This window comes from Armigeres subalbatus, chromosome 3 (genome assembly GCF_024139115.2).
Source record: "Armigeres subalbatus isolate Guangzhou_Male chromosome 3, GZ_Asu_2, whole genome shotgun sequence".
NCBI lineage: Eukaryota > Metazoa > Arthropoda > Insecta > Diptera > Culicidae > Armigeres > Armigeres subalbatus.
In genome coordinates, this window is record NC_085141.1 from 235,907,948 (window position 1) to 235,932,494 (window position 24,547).

Genomic DNA, 24,547 nt, shown 5'->3' on the forward strand with positions numbered 1-24,547 from the left:
TTAAAATTATTATTATCGTCTATTATCGTCTAACTTCCTGAAGGAATTTCTTCAAAAATGCCTTCATCTTTCCGAAAGTCTTTTAGTGTTTGTTGTTTATTTTTAGATTTTTTTTTTCGAAAATTCAATAAGTAACATCGCAAACAACTACATTTTAAATAAATTTCAAAGGTTTTCCTGGGAGATCTACCGAAAAAAAAATCTGGAGAAATCTCCGAAGGAAATTTAGGAGGTTTTTCGAATAATCTTTTAAAGAAGTCCCTGGAGGAATTTCCGGAGGAATTCTGGGCGGTATTTTTTTGATTATTTAAGAAATAAAATTGTGGAGGAGTTCCCAAATATTTTTTTGTAGGCGTTTTTGAAGAAATTTGTTTTGGGTTTAGTGCAGGAATTTCCAAATAAATTATTGAAGGCATTCAGAAAAGAGAACCTGAATGGATTTTCAAAAATAAATCCTAAATGAACTTAAAAAGAGTTTTTGAAGATAAAATATTTCCCTAAAGAATTCCTAAAGGAATTTCCAGATAAATCCATAAAGTTATTTTTGAAGGATTTCCCTAAAAAATTGCCTCAAAAAGATCTACAAAAACTCCTCCGGAAACGAATTCCAGAAAGTTCTTTGGAAATTCTTTCGGATATTCCTTAAAATTTACCTCAGGAATTACGCCAGAATTTCCTACACATATTCCTTTGTTTAAAAAACCATAGGAAATTTGTTAAGGTTCGTTCTTTTGGAAATTCCTTTAAAAATGTCGTAGGAAATTGCTTTAGGAATTTCTTCATAAAATCCTTTAGGAATTCTTTCGTAACTCCCTTAGAAATTCTTCCGGAAGTACCTTCAGAAAATCATTCGCAAATCGCTTTTGAAATATCGACAGAAAATATTTTAGAATTTCTCTAAAAATTCCTTAAGAAATTCATTTACAGATTCCTTCGGAAATATGTTTAGTCTTTGAAAGTTTGCTTAGGAATTTCTTCGGAAATTAATATGGAGGATTATTTTAGGGATTCCTCGGGATTTTTTTAGAAAAAAAAGCGTTGGAAATTTTTAAGAAATTCCTCAATGGGTTCCTTAGCAAGTTCTTTGGCTTTTCCTGAAATTCCCATAGGAATTCTTTCAGAACTACCTTAAGTAATTCCTTTGGAATTTCTACTTTCTTCTATCCTTTTAAAATTCTTCGGTAACTTAAGGAAGAAGATCATGGTCATTTCCCTCAGTAATTCTGTCTCAAACCTAGTAACATTTTGATTTTATGCAGGTTTTATAACACTCTTGAAGAGTAAATTATGGTCTTCAAGAGCGTTGTAAAACTTAAAATGTTACTTGGGAACATTCTCCATTTCTTTTGATTTTATCGGGAATCTCTTCAGAAATTCATTCAAAGAAATTTCTTTAGAAATTGCTTTTGGGAACCATTCGGAAATTCTACTAGGAATTCCCTAGAACATTTTTTCGAGCTAGTTCGGTTTTGTATTTCCTTGGTGTGATTTGTGGGAAGTCCGTCGGGGGATCAATAGTGAAGTTGGCCAAGCTCCGACGAAGTATTTTTACACTAAGTTCTTTTGAAAATTACTTCAAAAATTTTGCGAGAAATGTCTTTATAAACTCTTTTCGCTTTTCGGAGAGTCCTTTTTGAACCCCTTCGAAGATTTTTTCAGCAATTTCTTCGGAAATTGTTTTAGGATTTTTTTGGAAAATATTACATTCCTTAACAAATTTCTAAATGAAATCCTGAAAGAATATTCTATGGTTTTACCTGTGGTTTTACTAAAGGAATTTCCCAACGAGAGCCTTAATGGTTTTTGAAAAAAATGCCTATATGAGTTTCCGCAGAATTTCTTATAGGAAATTCAAAGGAATTTCTAATGAAACGTCAAAAAAAATCGTAGTTTCCTCCGGAAATCTCTTCAGGAACCCACCAAGAACTTTTTTTTGTCATATTTAACCAACTTTTAAGGAAAATATTCAATTTGGTAGTTCATCGTGCCCCAGTCTTACTCAGCGAGAGCTCATTTTAGTTATGTTGATCATCTATTGAGATTTGTGCATACAAGAACGCGAGGTGGGGAGTTAACTGAACATTGTGGTTGTCATTAGTGGATTCCATCGTGAATGTCCTTCCAGGATCCAAGGGTCACAGCAGGTAAACGAACTGCAAATTCTCTAAATATAGGGTATCTGTTCCATTATTAATAACATGATCCTGTACCAATAACATTCGCAAAACAGGCAATTTAGGCTCAATTTGTGTAGTGTTTTGTTATTATCCGGCGTGCTCACTGCTGAAAAAAATCACAAAAATTATATATAAAACAAATTGCGCACCGATTCATAGTTTTCGAATGGTATTGATTTGGGTACATGGTATGAATTCAAGGAGCAGTTTCCCTACTAGATATGCAGCCGCTCAGACATTGCCCAATTATATATGTAACTCAAAGAATAGTAGTTAGAATTTATCTGAAATTTAGATATATTGAGAAGTAAATCGACTGGACTTTATCAAAATCCTGAATTAGGGAAGCTTTTGGAAAAAATATTAACAAATTAGTCCTATGACACCGAAGTCTAATTCTTAATATTGCTCAAGGGTTACGGATAGTGAAGCAGAATTCGTTGTTAAATTTTGATTCATCAAAATCAAAGAATAATAAAATAGTTTCAATTTAAATAACATTTTGAGGTACTTATAAGTGTCGCTGGTAATTTACTATGGAATGTGCTGTTTGATGATTGATCGAATATTACAATTCAAGACAAAATTTTCAAAACGACTTATCTGCTTTTGTAAACAAAGATTAAAACGACGATTTGACGAATCTGATAGCTCTCCCACGCAAACCAACACCATCAACAGGTAGCGGAATCCTTCCCCTACCTATTGATGGTGTTGGTTTGCGTGGGAGAGCTATCAGATTCGTCAAATCGTCGTTTGAATCTTTGTTTACAAAAGCAGATAAGTCGTTTTGAAAATTTTGTCTTGAATTTTAATCCACTGAAGTCGATTTTTATACCGTGTGAATCAAATCCGCGTTAAAATTGATTTTTTTAGCCATTGATTTTTTCATCCACGCCGGTTCACGCCGCCGCCGATAAAAGCCAACGGCGCGCCGCCGTGACGCCGCCGCCGCCGCCGGGGCAAAAGTGACCACTACGCCGCCGCCGCCGAGTATATGACCGGCGCACAGGTCTATACGCATATCACTAAAAACAATGTTTTTTTTTCTAAAGGAAAAATCCTGAAGACACTATTTAGATCATATCAGCCATTTGGGCACAAAACAATTAAGATCATCAAATCACGGGTTCCCACCATTTTGGGTCAGCGTTTGGTTTTAGGATAGGGATGAAAACATCAATTTTTCACTGGGCTGGAAAAGTATCACTTTCCCATATTTGATTGAATGACGCTAGCAAAGACACAACATGGTAATCGTTGAAGTAATTGATAACTCACGTTATTAGCGCCCGTAGAAGATCCTTTTTATTAAAATTGGACGAGATCCAGCAAGTTCAATGTTGTTTCAATTTGGGACACTTTTTATCGTACGATGCATGAAATCTATTGATGCGTATTGTCATCATTGAGATAAAGAATCATCTCTTTACTGGCATCATATCGCATTCAAGGGAATATCTTAGTCGAACCGCTGTGTTGAACTTAATGTTTCATTATACAAACATTTTAATAAAGTAACAATTTTAAAACGAAAATAGTCGAACACCGCCTAAACCGGACCGGTTCATGGTGACAAAAACGTATGAAAAGATATCTGATACAGTCAATACAACACTCTCTAAAACCTAGTCCAATTAGTGTCTACCAATTCTCTAACATCAGCACCTGCACCCCCGCCAACACAAACCAGGTATGCGAATTAATATCACTAATGACGGCCACCTGTCTCTTCTCTAGTAAAGCATTCCTACAACCACCCCCGGGCCAACCTGTAGCACCTCGCTTCGCATTCCAGCTCCACTCCCTGGTGGAGTTTCTTCCGAGTTGGATCCCGTGTTGCTGCGATAATAACCAATTAAATTAATTATTCATTAGCAAAAGTGATGAAACCCAGAGAGAGTTGGTCCGCAACAGCAACTGTGTGGGCGGACACAATGTTTCCAATGTTCTGATACCTTATACGAAGACATGTTTCACACAATTGAGAAAATCTAAATTTCAATTGAATGACCACTAATACATACTTTTGTTGTTGAACTCTACTTTCATTTACATGAATTTGATGAAATAATTCAATTGTATGACATAATTGAAGTTAATTTGTGAATCACGTGTTTCGATACCCAAATCGATGGCATATTGTTTTCACATCGATTGCTACCTTGGAAACAAGGCAGACCATTTCGAACCATTAGTTTCGGTCGTTACGATGCGCTTTGCCTCTGAGGGTATCTGTCGAATACCGATTTGCACCAGGCACCAAGCAAGACCAACCTGTTCGATCCTAAATAAGGCGAGTAGGTGATGATTGCTGCTGCTGCTGACGTATGTATCTTCTCGCAACGAGAGAGCGATGCAGCAAGTTTAATTTAATTTTCTGATTTCAAAATAAACTTTGCCAATTATAAACGTTTTCCATGTCTAATTTCCACTCGTCCTTTCAGACGTACTTGTGTTGTGTGTGTAGGCACTGTTGCTGCGAAAATCGAAACAGAGCGAAAGCAAGCGTTAGGAATGCAGTCGTGCAATTTTCGAATTACACGGAAAGAAAATTCGAACTGTGAATTGATCAAAGTCATCATGATGAAACAAAACTCGATGATTTGTACATCAAGGCAGACGTGATGCCATTACCAATTCATCCATAGGCACTGAATTCGAATCAAAATTTTTCTCAGTGCATTGCAGAGATGCATGATCCGTGTTGAATTCATGTCCAATTAGGTTGCAATAGGGTGCTTCTGCGTACAACAGTTCTATGTACGGACTGTGTTATGGGTGTTCGGCTTAAATAACCGGCATCACCGTCGTTTGATGCATTTGGAACTGGTATTCTATGGATGGATATATTGTGTTTACCTTTTCAAATGCACTGCGTTCTTATTGCAACTGAAGTGTTTAAAATGGTTTTTCTCACTCATTAATGAAATATGAAAAGGTGACTAAAAGAACAGTTCTGTCAAGTGCAAGAACTGGAATGGGTATCATCCGTGCATGAGGACTATCCCAATGTCATTTAGGGGAAAGGGAGGGAAAATGTCCCCAATAAGAAAATTCGGTTATAGTCTCTTAGTTGTAACGTTTTTCTAATGCCATCTTAAAAATTGTAAGATAACTCAGTTATTTTAATAATGTTCACAATTCAAAAAAGTGATGTTATCTTGTTTCCAAAAAAACTCATGGAGGCAAAACGCTGTTTAGCTGGCTGCTCTTAACCGAGCATCACATATTATAACATGTGTTATTACGACTGATATACAACCATAACTAGTCTAGTTGCTGCTATGAAATCAGTCAGAACTGTGCTGCCATGGTATGGATCAACGCACCACGCGTCGGCTAATGAACATTTTGGTATTGATAATGCATGGAGGTGCATGGTATATCATACGTAAATGCCACTGGCAATTTTTGCACCTAACCTTTATAATTTTGGCCCTCATTTCAACTACTATGAATATGAAGGTATACACAAAAGGCGTGTTGCCTTGATGGGAAAATGGCGTTATTGGGCCTCATCCCCTACACAATCAAATTTAATAAACAACCTATCAGGGAGGGAGGGTTCGTGGATTGAATATCTCAGTGTTGCTGCCTAAGTGCAAATTTTTATTTTCGAAATTTTTGGCCCGTTTCGTTAAGGTGAATCCTTCAGAAGCACAAATCTCAACAAAGATAAGTCAGATCACGGCGCAAACACCTTTTTCGTCCTAGCTGCGTTGTAGCATGCATGAGAGATTTCCTGGCTACTGACAACCTAATACTGAGTCCATCGCCAGGATGTTCCGGCGGGCACATTTTTTTAAACTGCATTTCAATGATGACAGCGGGCTATGTCTATTATTGAAGATGACACCGCGCTTGTCGCTGTCGTTATTTGCGTGACAACTCATAGTGGACAATAATCTTCGAAAATAAATGCATAAGGTCATATGATCATTTAGAAAAATTGCTAAGAATATTTTCTGAGAACTGAACCGAAAAGATGGGGTAGCAGAATAATTTTCTTGTGTCATGTCCGAAAGAGCAGTAACAGTAGTATCGACTCATAGTCAGCTGCAGCGATAACACCTGCAGAATAAAATGTTCTTTCAAGTATGTTATTTGAAAAAGATTTACAAGATTAAAATACTTAAAATAAATGTTTTTACAAAGACTAAATAATTTGGAAATGGGGCACTTCATTCTAGAGATAGTAGCGTTCCAAGTGGTTGGATAATGCAAGTTTTTCACAGCGTTTTATAATTAGTTAACCGTTCTTTCAGTCTATTTTTTACAGTTGGAAACTAACGTGGTTTCAAAATATTCACCATACAGGAATAGAAAAGAAAAATTATTTCCAAAATTCATTAACGTCAAAAACCGGATTTAATCCTTTATTCAGTTCCACGATGACCAATTTACGTTTTGGCTGAATTTTTCCAGTTGACATTGTAGCAAGTTAGTGCTACAATGGTACAACAATAGTGAAGTCCAGTTCATCCAAAAAAATCTGAATCCATCAAATTGTCCTCAGTTCCATCCAACGGAGAAATTTTGGGCGATAACACTAATCAACAGTGTTTTACTCCCTTCAACCATTCTCAGTGTACTTGAAAGATTCTTCTTCGCTGAATTCAGTCATGTATTCAGATTTTTTGTAACACGTCCAGTTTTTTAGAAAAACGGGTTTAAATTCACAAAACTACGTATTCTTATGGGAATTTGGTTTCTCTGTTCTGTAAAGTTGGTTTTCGGTTTATAACTTTGAGAAAGAGGTTTGAATTATATAGAAGAAATCATACAAGATCTAAGTAAGTTGTTGAATCTTATTTGACACGTTCATTTGTTGTGAAAAACGGAATTTATTTCACAAAAGTACGTATTTTCAAAGAAATTTGGTTTCTCTCCTCTGCAAAGCTGAATTTTGGCTCCTTACTTTTAGAATAAAGTTTGATTTTGGTGAAATGGGTCTTGTAGAATGCATGTGGGTTGTTGGATTTCATTTGGCACGTTCAATTGTTGTGAAAAACGGAATTGAATTCACAAAAGTACGTATTTTCATAAAAATTTCTTTTTCTCCTCTGCAAAGCTGAATATCGGCTCCTCAATTTCAAAATAAAGTCTGAATTTTGTAGAATGGGCCTTGTAGAATGCATGTGGGTTGTTGGATTTCATTTGCAACGTTCATTCGCTGTGAAAAACGGAATTTCATTCACAAAAGTACGTATTTTCAAAGGAATTTGCTTTCTCTCCTCTGCAAAACGGAATTTCGGCTCCTCACTTTCAGAATAAAGTCTGAATTTTGTAGAATGGGCCTTGTAGAATACATGTGGGTTGTTGGATTTCATTTGGAACGTTCATTTGCTGTGAAAAACGGAATTACATTCACAAAAGTACGTATTTTCAAAGGGATTTGGTTTCTCTCCTCTGCAAAACGGAATTTCGGCTCCTCACTTTTAGAATAAAGTTTGAATTTTGTAGAATGGGCCTTGTAGAATGCATGTCGGTTGCTGGATTTCATTTGGCACGTACATTTGTTGTGAAAAACGGAATTTAATTTACAAAAGTACGTATTTTCATAGAAATTCGGCTTCTTTGTTTTGTGAAGCCAAAAAATTCGTTTTTCACAACAAATCAATGCGCCAAATGTCATCCAACCAACCATATGTATTCTGCAAGGCCTATTCTACAAAATTCAAACTTTATTCCCAAAGTGAGGAGCCGAAATTTAGCTTTGAACAACACAGAATCCAAATTTCATTGAAAATACGTATATTTGTGAATTAAATTCCGTGTTTCACAACAAATTTCCGTGCCAAATTAAATCCAACTACCCACATGCATTCTACAAGGCCCATTCTACAAAATTCAAACTTTATTCTGAAAGTGAGGAGCCGAAATTCAGCTTTGCAGAGGAGAGAAACCAAATGTCTATGAAAATACGTACTTTTGTGAATTAAATTCCGTTTTTCACAACAAATGTACGTGCCAAATGAAATCCAACAACCCACATGCATTCTTCAAGGCCCATTCTACAAAATTCAAACTTTATTCTAAAAGTGAGGAGCCGAAATTCAGCTTTGCAGAGGAGAGAAACCAAATTCCTATGAAAAGACGTACTTTTGTGAATTGAATTCCGTTTTTCACAACAAATGTACGTGCTAAATGAAATCCAACTACCCACATGCATTCTACAACGCCCATTGTACAATTATACAATTCAAACAATTCAAACTTTATTCTGAAAGTGAGGAGCCGAAATTCAGCTTTGCAGAGGAGAGAAACCAAATGTCTATGAAAATACGTACTTTTGTGAATAAAATTATAATTAACCAGAAACTGAAGACAAAAGGAGCAGTTATCAGTGGCATTGGTCAAATGAAGAATTGGTGGAAACAGTTAGCCAAAATCATGGCTAAAGAAGGTGTGCGCCGGCTGACAAGCGGCATCAACAGAAAAGGGGGAGTATTTCTTCGAAATAACGATGTATGATTTAGTTCAGTTTTAATTCATTTATATGGAATAAAACAATATAAGCTTTGCTCAACGTTTCGTTTTTTGATTGAATGAAAAGTTAAAAAAGTATACGCATTTGAAAGTGGGATGATCTGGGGTTTAGATATAAAAGATAATTTTGTACTATGCTTTAAAATTTAATTTGAAGCAAAAAAAAATATTGCAAATGTACTGCGGACCACTTTAACAGTTCAAAATTGCAATGCGGCCCTCGATAGTAAGTATGGAGACCACTACCCTAGCTCGAATAATCCTGAAACTAGGGTTCAATTTAGTAGAACTTACTCCCTAATACATCAAGTAAAGGTGTCTACCCTGTGCCGTGTCGTCATTCTTTACACCAGATACGTTGGTTAGATGAAAAGGCAATCTATGGGAAGTCGACTTGGTAAGTGATTTAGTAATTATTTTGTTCAAGCCAAATGTAACAAATATATTAAGTGTCTATATCCATTTATAAACAGAAAATTACTACTTTGACTTGAGAACACATTTTTGATTTACAAACAAATTTTTAGACCAGCCAAGTTGTATGCGGTGCCAATATGGACTAGTTGCTGCAATACCAAAAAGAAGGCACTTCAGAAAATTCAAAATAAAATTTTGAAAATGATTCTGAAGTTGCCTTCATGGTATAGATCAAATTAACTTTAAAAAAACAATCTAGTTCCTCATTTCATTTATTTAGTTTACATCTAAACAGATAACACTAAATCAACAATTTGACGCCACAATACGCGGTTCGAGGCCATCCTCGAATGCGCCCCACGCTCGACAAGTCGTTTTGCACCTGGTCTGTCCACCTTGCTCGCTGTGCTTCACGCCGTCTCGTACCTGCCGGATCGGAAGCGAACACCATCTTTGCAGGGTTGCTGTCCGGCATTCTTGCAACATGTCCCGCCCATCGTACCCTTCCGGCTTTAGCTACCTTCTGTATACTGGGTTCGCTGTAGAGCTGGGCGAGCTCGTGGTTCATTCTTCGCCGTCACACACCGTCTTCTTTCACGCCGCCAAAGATGGTCCTAAGCACCCGTTTCTCGAATACCCCGATTGCTTGCAAGTCCTCCGAGCATTGTACATGATTCGTGTCCGTAGTTGACTACCGGTCTTATTAGCTTCTTGTACATACCACATTTGGTGCGGTGGCGAATATTTTTTGACCGCAGTTTCTTCTGGAGCCCGTAGTAGGCCCGACTTCCACAGATGATGCGCCTTCGTATTTCAAGACTAACATTGTTATCAGTCGTTAGCAAGGATCCAAAGTAGACGAATTCCTCGACCCCGGTAGACGAATTCCTCGAAGGTATCCCCGTCTATCGTAACACTGCTTCCCAGGCGGGCCCTGTCGCACTCGGTTCAACCCCAAAGCATCTATTGAAAATCGTACCCCGGCTGTTACACGCGGCTCTCCGCATGACACCTTCTAGCGCAATGTTGAACAACTGGCACGAAAGTCCATCACCTTGTCTTAGTCCCCGGCGCGATTCGAACGAACTGGAGTGATCGCCCGAAATCTTCACACAGTTTTTTACACCATCCACCGTTGCTTTGATTAGTCTGGTAAGCTTCCCAGGGAAGCTGTTCTCGTCCATAATTTTCCATAGCTCAACGCGGTCTATGTCGCCTTGACATCAATTAACAGATGGTGCGTTGGGACCTGGTATTCACGGCATTTTTGAAGGATTTGCCGTACAGTAAAGATCTGGTACGTTGTCAAGCGGCCGTCAACGAAGCCGGCTTGATAACTTCCTACAGGCCTGGTAGCGGGTCACTTTTAAGTGACTTGGTCACTTTTTTCGGGCTAGTCACTAAAAAGTCTCTTTTTTCGACCTCAAGTCACTAAAGTCACTTTTTCTCGCAAAAAGTCACTATTTTCAACTATTTTAAAACTATTGACTAATATTTTTTTATAAAGCTTTATGTGATCACTCTGAAACATCGCCAGCCATTTAACTCGCTTAACAATTTCAGAATATTTGGATTTTGAGTTGTTGCCTCAATTTGAGGAGACTTTATGCCTCATTAGGCATAAAAAAAATCAAGAAAATATATATTTATTGAGTAGATATCATAGAAAGGCGATCAAGTCTCCCCAATCTTGAAGATTGCATGCGTTGTCGAATTCCATAGCAAAAATCGTTCATGAATACGCACAGCAAGTCGGAAAATCTGCATATTTTGGAGTAAAAATATTCAAAAGTTCAGAGAGCATGGTCCTCATTACAAGCAAGAGGTCGAGCGTTCAATCCCAGGCTCGTTGTACATGAATCTTCATAATTTTTGTATCGTTTTCTACCAAAACGATCCTACTGTTGTTCCTGTCTCACTAAAAATTCCAAAAACATCCGTGGAACCTATGATAAATCGTAGAGTTCACTGCATCTTTCTTAAGTAGGTGTTCAGCTAATCCAATTATCGTAATTTTCACTCATTCTCACGAGAAGAGAATGGTCATTCACGCAGATTTTCGCCGAGAAATAATTTTCAGGAAAAAAACAGATTTGTCCTTATCACGGAATTCAAATTTCGAAGTACTGTCATTCTTATAATTTTACGCATGCTGCGACGCAATTTATTATTAAAATGACAGTTGTGTGTTGCTTCCGTATCGAGTGGTGTGCCCTTGAAAACGCGAGTATTTTCAAATTTTGATTCCGTGAGGAGTGTCCTTAAGAGTGATAACCATATTTCGCTCACTTCCACTGGCGTAAAAAATTGATTTGCTTGACGACTAGGGAGACGGCAGGTATTTTCGTCTGTTCGTCATAGTCTCGAAAACCAATAAAAGACACGCTTTTTTGTAAAACTCATGCGTACCAAATCGTAAGCTCAGGAGAAACGTTCTGCTATAGTGGAGTTCTTTCGTTGCTTTCGTTGGTTTTAGCCCCTATAACGATGGACGGAAATACCTGCCGTGTCCCTACTCATAGTTTTGAGTTGTCTTGCTTTTTACTGATTTTGATTAAATTTTCCGGGCAATAATTTTACTTAGTCTCTAAGTAGATAAAAGTTAGCAAGTACAATTTTCGTTTCTCTTCTGAGTTCGTTCTAAGAGAAAGTGAAAGTCAAAGGTCAGTGAAAGGTGTTTTCCGCCACAAATTACGAAAAAAATTTTCTCCTTCGACCCAAAAACGCTTGATATCGTCTCATCGAACTTGCAATTGAAATTGGAAGTCACTATTTTGTCACTATTTCTGCAACTGAAAGTCACTTTTTGGTCCCTTTTTTCGTCAGCTTTGGTCACTAAAGTCACTATTTTGAGTGGCTTCGGTCGCTACCAGCCCTGTTCCTACGAACTCATTCACTAATGGTGACAGACGACGAAAGATGATCTGGGATATCACTTTGTAGGCGGCATTAAGGATGGTGATCGCTCGAAAGTTCTCACACTCCAGCTTGTCGCCTTTCTTGTAGATGGGGCATATAATTCCTTCCTTCCACTCCTTCGGTAGCTGTTCAGTTTCCCAGATTCTGACTATCAGTTTGTGCAGGCAAGTGGCTAGCTTTTCCGGGCCCATCTTGATGAGCTCAGCTCCGATACCATCCTTACCAGCTGCTTTATTGGTCTTTAGCTGTTGGATGGCATCCTTAACTTCCCTCAAGGTGAGGGCTGGTTGGCTTTCATCGTCCGCTGAACTGACGTACTCATCTCCTCCGCTGCCTTGACTTTCACTGCCTGTACTCTCAGCGCCATTCAAATGTTCCTCGTAATGCTGCTTCCACCTTTCGATCACCACACGTTCGTCCGTCAAGATGCTCCTATCCTTATCCCTGCACCTTTCGGCTCGCAGCACGAAGCCTTTTCGGGATGCGTTGAGCTTCTTATAGAACTTTCTTGAGAACGGCACAGCTATTCCATCTCCGCGCACTCCGCATCTTCCAGGCAGCGCTTTTCCTCCTGAAAAGGCGGGTCTGCTGTGTCCACTTCCGTCTATAACATTCTGCCAGGTACCTTACTGCAGTGCGACCGCCCGCGCTGCGTCCTTCTCCTCCAGAATCTGTCTGCACTCTTCGTCGAACCAATCGTTGACTTCGTCCCACATACCAGACGTTGTTCTCCGCTGCGTCGTTAATGGCTGCATTGACTGTATTCCAGCAGTCTCAAGAGGGGCCCCATCGAGCTCACCCTCTTCCGGCAACGCTGCCTTAAAATGCTGCGTGTATGCAGTGGCGACATCAGATTGCTTCAGTCGCTCTAGGTCGTACCGCGGCGGTCGTCGGTACCGAACATTGTTTATGACGGATAGTTTTGGGCACAGTTTAACGATCACCAGATAGTGGTCAGATGTTAGCACCACGATATGTCCTGCCGTCGATAATGTCGAAGAAGTGCCGTCCATCAATCAGAACGTGGTCGATTCACAAATTCTGTCTGCAGTGGTGATCTCCAGGTGTACCGCTACGGAAGGCTGTGTTGGAAGTAGGTGCTGCGAATGGCAATATTCTTGGAGGCAGCGAAATCAATTAGTCGTAGGCCGTTTTCGTTCGTCAGCCGGTGAGCACTGAACTTTCCAATAGTCTGTCTAAACTCCTTCTCTTGGCCAACCTGAGCGTTCAAATCTCCTATGATGATTTTGACGTTGTGGCTTGGGCTGCTGTCGTACTCACGTTCCAGCTGCACATAGAATGTGTCCTTATCATCATCATTGCTTCCGGAGTGTGGACTATGGACGATGATTATGCTGAAGTTGAAACACCGGCCTTCGATCCTCAACCTGCACATTCTCTCATTGATCGGCCACCACCCGATCACGCGCCTTTGCATCTCGCCCATTACTATGAAAGCTGTGTTGCCGCAGCTCTGGTAGATGGTATGATTACCGTTAAACGTTCGCACCATTGATCCCTTCCAACAATCCTCCTGCAGCGCTACGATGCCGAATCTACGGTCCTTGAGCACATCGGCAAGTATGCGTATGCTCCCGATGAAGTTGAGAGATATGCAGTTCCACAGACTATTCGTTGCTTATTTTACTATTAAAGCTTGCTTGCAGGGCCTGACACCAACCCTCTAAATTCCCGGAAGACTATTCTTTCACCTACTCAGTGACTGAGTAAAATTGCATTGCTCTCTTTTTCAATCCCACGGAAATTTTACTCAATTTCCGTCAAAATCAAGACAACTCAAAATTATGAGCAATCCTGCTATTGACGGAAATTGAGTAAAGTTTCCATGGGAAGAAATGAGACGGCAATACAATTTTACTCAGTCACTGAGTAGGTGATAGTTAGAATGTAAATTTTCGGTGGACCATGATGCACAATTTGACACTGACACTCGGACGATGATCAGCCGCCCCTAACATGGAGAACAGACGTTCGATCAGATTTGCACCCCCGGAGAGGAGCAAACCCATCTTTCCTGTCAGGGGGGGTAAGCGGCTAAGGACCGTGATATTTGGTCTTTTTAATTTCTTCAGGATGGTAATTGTCCGAAAAATCTTGCACTTCAGCTTGTCGCCTTGCTTGTAGATCCTTTCCCTCGTTCGGTAACTGTTCTGTTTCCCAGATTCTTACTATCTGCCTGTGCAGACAAGTGGTCAGCGTAGTCAAGTGTTCCTCGAAATGCTGCTTCTACTTTTTTACTAGGACCTGGAAACAGATGCAATGACGCTTTAACCAACCAATTCCTGAACCAATGTTCTGAAAGTCCTCCTTTCGATAATAGAACAAGTCCTGCCAAAACCACAACTTCCTCTATTTTGCCATAATTGAAACCCAATTTATCAATGCAAATTATTTTGGCGAGAACATTCACAGGGTAAATACCACTTGGAATTAATTAATAGGCCAACATATCCGTATTTATCACTTAATTATAGAAGCACGTGGAAATCGCCCAATTATAATTGCTATTTGCCAATTAATATTTGGTTTTTCATTGAAAACAACACAGCCTGTATGCTCGTTACCATCACACGTTTACTTGATTTCCTATTTATATAAATCAGTTATGCTTATATATAGCCGTAAAACAGAACGAAACGATGGAAACCGAATAACAGTTTACAGATAACGATCGAAGAAGAATCAAATCATTACAATGTCACTGTAAGAAAACAGTGCCAATATTTCCTGGTCGTTATAGACAGTTTCGACTGTATTTATAATTGATTTCGAGAACCAAAGTTCCCAGCAAATATCAATAATTTTAGCCATCTTTCGCTGCAAGTGTAATGCCGCAGCGGACGCGTGGCTTATTGCAAATAATATTAATTCAATGGAAATAATTATTTTTAATTAATTTCGTTCCGTCAGTTTCCAATGAACCATCAACTGCCGGCGGCCGGTATGTTAATTTGGTGCTTTCCAACCAACATTTCACTCTCATCACACAGCATTAATTGCTCGATGAAATCCCCATCATACTGGGCAATGTTTTTTTTTTTTTGGAAAAGTGGTTGAATTATTGTTTTTTTTTTAACTCACGACATTCGTCGATTGAACAAACATTAATTTCCCATTTTCTCTTTCTTCTTTTTTTTTCAGCAAACTGGGCACTCATGGGACACCCAAACGCCGCGGGGCTGCACATGAGCCTCCTGTGAAAAACTTAACCTACGGTGACGTCAAGCGTCCAGTGTCAGGAATGCACAGCACTGAAAATGTCGCTGGTAAGTGGAACAAATCACTTTAAAAACTCTAAGCACAAAGCTAGAAAATATGTTAATTTTCAACGAATATTTGTTTTTATTGAGAAGTAGCAGAAGAACAAGAATATTGAACAGTTATTTTATTATCAACTAAATTCTTTATTTTAACGAGTTTTCTACCTTCAAAACGAGGGTTTTAATTTCGATACGAGCATAACTTTCAATCCATCAACTAATAAGTAGTCTGCGAAGTCTCTTCGAAGTTAAGTGCCCAATAGAAGACGTTCCAAATGTCAGTGAGAACACTGTAACGTTAGGAAGAAGAAATGCATCAAGTCACTAAAAAATGAAATTGGTGCCGAGTATCGAGTTATCTTCGTTGGCAATACATCACAATATTTATCCGCTAAATTGTCCCATCGATTACGAATCAACTGCACAGAAATGCTTTTAAGAATATTACTTATATATATTTGCTGCTAAAGCAACATGGGAATGGAAACGACCGCTGGATGACGAAACTCGAAGAGAAAGTTTCGTCCTCTGCCCTGGCACTGCGCTGGTGGATATACCTGGGGGAAAAGCCGAAACGGAAAACGGATGAGATGCGGATTGGGACCGTGTTAGGTGGGAGTGCGGTGATTTAGGTGCGATGGACAGCTTTTCTGCTGTTTTGCTCTCCATCGCTCTTCCATAATCTAACTCTTTCGTCGTCTATTTTTCGCTCGTTTACCGTTTGCTCGGGAAACTAATGCAGTTGCGGCGGGTCTCATGAATATGTACTCTCAGGACGATGGAGTGGTTCGTCCAAATGGAATCGATCCATCATTTAGCAAGTTTGGATAAGTTGAATAGAATTTGTTTCTGCACTTTGATATTAAACTCAAATATATTAATGAGTAGATGAATTTGAAAATACCACAGATTGGTCTTTCGGTTATGACATTGTCCGACCTAATGACAGATAGATTGGGATTATATTTCCGTACTTTCTTGTTACGATACAAAGTGTGATCACCGAAATGACGGAATGCAAGGAAAGCTTCTGCTTTCAGGAAACTTTTTGTAGAAGTAGGATAGATCCGCCGTCGGAGACTATCCAAGTCATTCGCGATCGTGATCGAGACGGGAGCTGAATGGCTCAACGACTAAGTTGGGAGTTATATGGTTCAATGGCATTGAAGATAGGTTATCGGAGTAGTTAAGATCCACCGCCTGGGACCAGTTTAGTAGATCGTTTCGTGCGAACGCACCAGCTTCGGGTCTTCGAGGAACCATTGAACCGGAAGGTATCTCTAACCGGAATCTTAGGATCGACCTCGGCACTCGTCCGGTTACCCGTTGAGGTTTGTTGTCGGTTACGGGTGGGAGTGCGGTGATTGCTCCATCATGCTCCATCGCCGGAAGTATCCAAGTAGCCCACGATCTAGGCGGAAGCTGTATGGTTGAACGGTTTGGCAGGAAGCCGAACAGCTCAAAAGCATGGGAACTCGGGACATCGGAGTAGGCTAGGCCTACCGCCGGGGACTAGTTCAGTAGATTGTGGCGTGCACCGGCTTCGAGACGTTGGGGGAACCATTGAACCGGATGCAATATCTTTACCACGACTATTTGGACCGACCTTGGCCCTCGTCCGGACACTAGATGAAGTGAGAAATTGCTTAGGCCTAGATTGATTATATGAATATGATGATATATGAATATGATGATTTCTACGAATACGGAAAAAAGAGGAAAAGATCTATAAAAAGCTCAAGGTTTTGTTATGCTTACTTGGGGTGTGTATGTTAAATTCCCCACAAGTAATTTCCAAAGGCAGTCTCGGGGGAATTATGGGGTTGGAGCACAAAGAGGGTTTAGTGGGCCACTGTCGTGTTTTAGCTTGGAAACTACTAAACACGTGTGCTGGATCAGAGCATTAAGCATAAAAAAAGACACCGTCTTCGACCAGAGGTCGTACAGACTGAACACTTTACACTTAGCATGAGACAACGGACAGGACACATAACACCCAGTGGACCAGAATTTTCTTATCACGAAAAGTTTCCTCCTTACCGGGGCGGGAATCGAACCCACACTCCATAGCACATGCATCAAGACGATTGACGTCGCTATCCGCACGGCCACGAAGCCCACTGCATATAAGATAATCGTAGAGACACTTCGCATCCTACCGCTACACTCTGTGTGATGGAAACCAACAATCGGGTCAAATTATCTGCAACCGCGGGTAAATGCATAATGTGTCACAGCTGATCTCGATCGATTGTTATGCATGTAAACTTAGAGTTGATGAGAACATAATATTGGGAGCTTTGTATTCGAACTTGGTGTCGACGACATTTTTCCGGTCCACCTCTTGTTTTAACGTCCACGCTTTATGCCTCCATTACTACCTTGCGATCGATTCCAACGAGGTCGATGTCGTTTACAAATCCCAGGAGCATATGTGACTGTTTGATGAGAGTGTCGTTCTTCTGCGCTAGATCTCCTAACTGCTGAATCGTAAACTCAAAAGCGCATCACTATAAGGTATAACCTATCTAAAGTCACAAGAGAGGTCGACACTTCATATGCAATCCGAATATTTGATTGCCAGTCATCAAGCGTTGCACATAGCTTGATCAATTTCCCGGTAAACCATGTTCCTGACACAAATTATTTCTTATCGTTGCTTTGAAATCAATGAACAGTTGTAACAGTTGCAAGTTGTAGTCTCGGAATTTATCCCGACTATGATTATCCTGCTTCTTTAAGTACACCTTCGTTTTCACCGTTCTACAAATCCTAGACGTACTTTTTCCACCTGGTTCCCACCGTAGTCTAGTCTGACAGTCTACCACGCCTTGTGCAAAGAAGAAACGCGTAAAACATCCACATATCTTATCGATCCATATTCTCCTCATCTCACACATCACACATCTCATCATACCAACATCGCATCGCTGAGCAGTACGTAATACTTCCAGCGCATTCACCTTGCCAACACATCGCAAAGGTCACAAGTAGCAGCCCATTTTCATTGGCAGCAGAATGAAGTCATTTCTCACCAATGACAGGACGAAAGAAGCTTTCTCTATTTCACAATTTGCGCGTTAACAGCTACGATAACAATCTTTACATCGTGTGTTGGGCACTCTCCATTGGGCTTATCGAGACTCTCACTGGACGCAGTCATCAGTGATCAATCATAGCATCGTTACGTATGTATTACCATAATTTGCCCTTGGACTCTTGCAATGTCGTAACTTTCGATGAATGCCTCTGCCCGATCCAGTGAAGTGAGAAGCCTAGTCCTTCTGGCGACGAGATTATCGAGTTCTGCCATGACAGCCGCAGAAACAAAAATCTGGCATAAAAAGACCACGGTAGACCGGACCACTGGACGTTTAGTATCTTGGAAAGCTACTCACCTTATCCAAGGCAAATCGTGCCTTGAATTATTTGAACAGCCTAGAGAGTTGCAAGACTTGATTTCTTGCCGGAGAAACGGCTGTCAAGGGGGAAGCAGTCCAGCTATAGCGATCAGCTCGGCAAATTACAACTTGGCGTGGGATGCACTCAAAGGTCGATATTCCAACAAGTATCTTATGAAATAACGTCATCTTCAAGCACTATTCGAAGTTCAGCGAATAAACAAGGAATCTGCGTCTACGCTGCATAGTTTAGTTAACCAGTTTGAAAGACACGTGGAAATTTTGAGACAGCATGGAGAACCAACTGATTCGTGGAGCACCATTCTCAAGCATCTACTCTGTACAAGGCTGCACGACGATACGCTGAAGATATAGGAGGACCATGCATCTACGGGGGAGGATCCAAACGATGTCTGGTTCATCAGCTGTTCAAATGCTTCAAATTTCATCGTCTTCCGGTTTCTAAACGCCAGCAGATAGTCAACGTCAAGCGTTTTTGCGTCAGTTGTTTGAAAGCCGACCACGCGTTCGTAACTGCCCAATGGATATTAATTGTAGACTTTGTAAGCGTCGTCATCACAGTCTGCTTCAAACAAATACATAAATAACATCCAATCCAGTGTCAGCAACACCAGCAGTCCACTCCAGATCACCTTCTCCGGCAGAAACGCCCCAGCAGTCTTTGGTGACCTCAACAGATCTCGTTCCGGCATTCCAAACAGACGCTGCAGTTCAGCATTCTAGGGACCATGTATTAACCGTCGTCGTAAACATCGTCGATGCCTTGGTCAGGAACATCCATCACGTGCTATTCTGGACAGCGCTTCGCAGCCAAACCTGATAACTGAACGACTGGCAAGCATTTTCCGTTTCCGGTGAAGCAACGTCAACATAACGGTCCAGGGAGCTGGAAAGTTGTCCAAATCTGTTCGTCAGTCGGTGCACATAGAGATTCGGTCCAGAAACCATATGTTTTCCAGTACCGTGGATTGTTTGGTGATAGACAAAGTTACAGCAGACCTTCCATCGCAGAATATTTCCTCGTCTGGGTGGAAAATTCCGAAGGAATTAGTTATCGCCGATCCTTCCTTTAACAAGTCACAACTAGTCGACCTAGTTCTAGGTGCGAAGCATTTTTATTCGTTCTTCCCCAGTGATGCCCGTCTACAATTGGCAGCCAACCTACCAGTGCTCTTTGAAAGCATTTTTGGTGGGATTGTCGCTGATTCGTTTTCGAAAATTGGTCCATGTTCTACGTTTCCCACGGTCTCGTCCAATTATGTTACTGTCACTGGTGTCCCTTGAAGAAAGCATAGAGGGCTTCTGGAATTGCAAAAAAAAATGTCTTTCTACTAGATCTACCACGTTTACATTACCAGGTACAGGCAAATCCTGACCCAACGAATACCTCCCCTAATACAACTCCGTGGTATTTATGAGGGTGTCGCTAAGTCGGTGGTCTCTCGTTAAGTAAGTACCACATCAACACTTCCTTCCTCTCCCTAGTTACGGTGAAGATGGGCGTGGCCAGGAGTAGTAATCCTCATGCTTTTGTTATTTTTGTTTAAGACTGGAATCAAGGACCACTCCCCTTCTTGATTTCTGATAGCATTCTAGATAAGAATCTCAAAAGTAAAACATGAGTATCACTAGTGTCCAATCTACGAATTACACCGTAACAATGCTAATGCTATGCTACTGCTAATACTCTGTGGAAGAAAGACGTTGTGAACAAGTTTACCAATCTACTGTTTCACGCAATGAAGAAGGTCGATATATCGTATGAATGCCCCGTTAATCAAACTTGGTGTTTCGAAATCCAGCGCCATTCTCCATTTCGAGCTTCTAGAGAAGCGACTCGACCGAAACCCAAACCTCAAGGAAGATTACCACGCCTTCATTCAAGAATTCCTAGACCTTTGCCACATGCGCATGTTAGAAGAGCACGAAGCAGAACCTGCTGCTGCTTACTATCTTCCACATCATCCAGTCTTCAAGGATTCCAGCTCAACCACCAAGGTTAGGGTCGTATTCAACGCTTCAGAAAAAAACATCGACAGGATTCTCGCTTAACGATGTACTTTTGATTGACCCGGTTGTACAAGAGGACCTGCTGGATATCATGATTCGCTTTAGAACCTTCAAAGTGACCTTGGTGGCCGACATCGCAAAAATATATCAGCAAGCTTTGCTGCATCCGGACGACAGGTCGCTAGTTCGAATATGTTTTCGCTTCTCTCCGGAATCTCCGATTCAAACTTTCGAGCTACTCATGGTCACATACGGATTCAACATCTAGTGGACGATGCATTGGGGAAGAACTTTTATGACGATGACTTCATCGGAAGAGCAAAATCGGTGGAAGAAGCAACTCGCCTTTCAATGGAGCTGAATGAACTGCTATCAAAAGACTTCAATTTATGGAAGTGGACGTCAAATGAGCTGGAGGTTCTGCAAGGTCTGAAGAACGATCAAATAGGCACATCAACGTCATTGGAATTTAGTCCCAATGAAATGGTGAAAGAGCTGGGCATACGCTGGGAACCAGAAACCGACACATTGCGCTTCGGCTCTAGTGTCAACCCAAGCACCGATCATCCAACCAAACGGGCGATTTTGTCCGCAATATCTCGTCTATTTGGCCCTCTCAGTCTTATCGTGCCGGATGGGACAACCCCGTTCCTGATATATACGCCAAAAGTGGGAATACATCAGCTGCGAACTTCCGAGCATTTTCTCCTATCGAGCCAACCGTTATGCACTTTTGCTGAGCATGAATCTACGCCCTGCTGGCATCTAAATCACGCGTAGCACCTCTGAAACGAATCAGCCTCCCAAGACTCGAACTCTGCGCTGCCGTTTTGGGTGCATATGTTTACAATAGGCAATAAACATCAACGTTTCCGCATAGTTCTTTAAATCGGATTCAGTTATTACGCTGCAGTGGATACCATCAATTCCAAACACCTGAAAAACATACATCGCAAACCGCGTCTCTGATATTCAAAACTTGACCCATGGATGTTATTGGAATCATGTCTCTGGCTGCGAAAACTCCGCTGATTTGGTATCACGCGGTACGAGTGTAAAGGAATTTATGGAGAGCAAGCTTTGGCGCAACGGACCCGATTGGTTATCTCATCGAGCGCAAGACTGGCCAGTATCAGTACCATCAACTGTACCCGAAGAGGAGCTAGAATTACGAACCGTTACCGCAGCAGTGACATCAAAAGGATCATCATTCAATCCGTGGTTCCTTCGCTGGTCCTCCTATACTCCCGTTCTTAAAGTAGTTGCATTACCCCAACGTTTTGTAGCAAACTGCCGCACCGAAAGTCTACTCAGCCAAATCTACTCTAACCAGTTTCCGCCAATCTGTGTCCCAAACATATAGAGAAGGCCAAAACAACGCTGACCTGCCTGGCGCAAGACGATTCATTCCCAAACGATAAGCACGCTTTGCAGGATAGCCAAGTAGTCGGAAGGCGTTTTCCCCTCAGTAGACGAGTTCAAAGTGTCGTGTGAACATGCTTCCGATGCTATCGAATGAGCCCGCTACCTGTTCAGCAACAAATTGGCCAATTGCCCTCAGCTAGTGTAATCCCTAATTGACCATTCAGCATAGCGAGAGATGACTACGCTGGACCCTTCTACCTGAAGGCTATATTTGTCTCTCGTGTGTTTCGCTACAAAGGCGGTACGTTTGGAATTGGTCAGTGAACAGTCTACTTCTGCTCTCCTCGTTACACTTCGCTGTTTCATTTCCCGTCATTTCTTTCTGTGCTGCAGAGAGCATAACATGGCATCTCACTCCGCTAAAAACTCCTCACTTCGGCGGATTGTGGGAATCGGTCATAAAGGTAGTCAAAATGCACTTGTACCGCCAGATTGGAGCGTCGCGCCTGTCCTACGAGGCCATGAGTACCATCCTGGCGCAAATTGAGGCCATTATGAATTCTCGACCGTTGCTTCAATTCAACGAGGATCTCAATGATCTACCTCTCTATTAGCCTTACCAGACCCAGATCTACGAACGATTCCGACCAGCCAACTGGACCACTACTGGAAACTACAATCCCATATCGAGCAATTCTGGAAACAATGGCAGAAGGAGTATCAGCAAGACACGAAAGGCTTCTTGAAGAATTAATGCAGAAATCATGCTATTTACCAGATCGAATGGTCATCATCGTTGACGAGCAACATCCAGTAACTTGATTGCCCTTGGCTCATATCTTAGCTGGGACCGACAACATCACGAGAGTTGTTTCTCTGCGTACATCGAAGGGGATCCTGTTCACCAAATCATCGTAGAAAATCATCCGTCATCCGCTGACCATCAGGAGAATGAGTAGCTGCACCCAACTCCTAACAATCAAGAACCTTTGAGGCTTTGTGCACAAATTACGTAACGCAAAAAATCGGGATTTTGAACCCCCTCCCCCCCTCATGTAACAACAAGTAACGCGTGACCAGACTCCCCTTCCTTTAATTACGTAACGCTCACTGAGACAACCTCCCTCCATATTGCCCAATTGTTATATTAACATCACTAAAAACCATTATTGTTGTTTTTTCTGTTTTACCCTCATTTTTAACAGGACATTGTATTAATGCAAATTGCGATTCAAATTTCAATTTTTTTTTTTTTAATTTGATTTGGTCGTTACGTAAGGACTCATAAATTCCCCCTCCACCCTATGTCACAATAAGTAACGGTTGCTCCACCGCATGGTAACAGGTAACAGGTAAAACACTCATGTTTGGCATTTTTTTCCTGTCAACAAGTTAAGTTTGGAAAGGTTTACAATTAATCATTCCTTGATGGGAATGTAAAAATACAATCTATGTAGACACAAACACATAACCAGTTTTTATTCTTCATGACTGGTTGCATAATTTAAGAGCCTGTCTATGGCGTAATGCAATCGAAAAGTGTCATAATTCTATGGAAATTGCACACATTTAGGGCGAACTCCAACAAGATCCATGTACGCCCATAATAGTGTAATTTTTCACGTCTTTATATTTTACGCGCTGGTTAGTTTTCATTATTTTTTTCTGTGAGTCTAATTTAGTCTAGTCTACACATACGCAGCCAGTTCGTGACAGAATCCTGGAAAGTAATAGATTCGACAACATCTACCGTGCGGGACCGAAATCCGTACAGCACCGAAATCCGTCCACCTCATGAGATATCAATAAATTAAAGGAGGTTAAAGGTAATTAATGTAGGAATAATTAATCTTATCCTGTTTAGATACTTGACAGTAAGTTTTTAGGGCATAGAATTGGTAAGAAGGCTTTGAAATTAAAACCACAAAAATCAAAAACAAATCTTCACCCACCAAACGCGGAGTTTGTGCCGCCATTTTGTTTTCGGGTAGAGCATAATTGCACCAAAAGTAATTGTGTTTGAATTGCTAATTGTAAATCATTACATAAGATAAGCGGAATACAAATCGATGGGATCGCTTATCAAGGTGCATATCGCACTATTTACAGTGGTAGTTTAGTCAATCAGGCTGTTTCATTTTAAATATTTAGTTAAGAAATAACTGTACGGATTTTGATCCTTTGATTCGAAATACGTCCACCGTGGACGAATTTCGGTTTAGGAGCTGTTGATTTTCTTCATTATTTTATCAAGTTTTTCGTAGTTTTTAATAAGTAAATGTGAAACATTTCAAAAGAAGCATGCGCCTGTGCCAATCACTGACGTTTTATTTACATTGGATTCCTATTTTCTAATGACTTTTTCGTATACTAAGGTGCTTAAGTGTACGGATTTCGAGGCCCCACGGTATCACTTTTCTTGTCAATATTTATGTTTGAAACACATCATAGATGTAGTTTAAAC

At 40.7% G+C, this 24,547-nt stretch overlaps 1 pseudogene; it reads left to right on the top strand.

The window, feature by feature from the left end:
• LOC134221037 (LIM/homeobox protein Lhx2-like) overlaps positions 1-24,547 on the top strand; it is a 432,488-nt pseudogene that overhangs the window by 173,161 nt on the left and 234,780 nt on the right.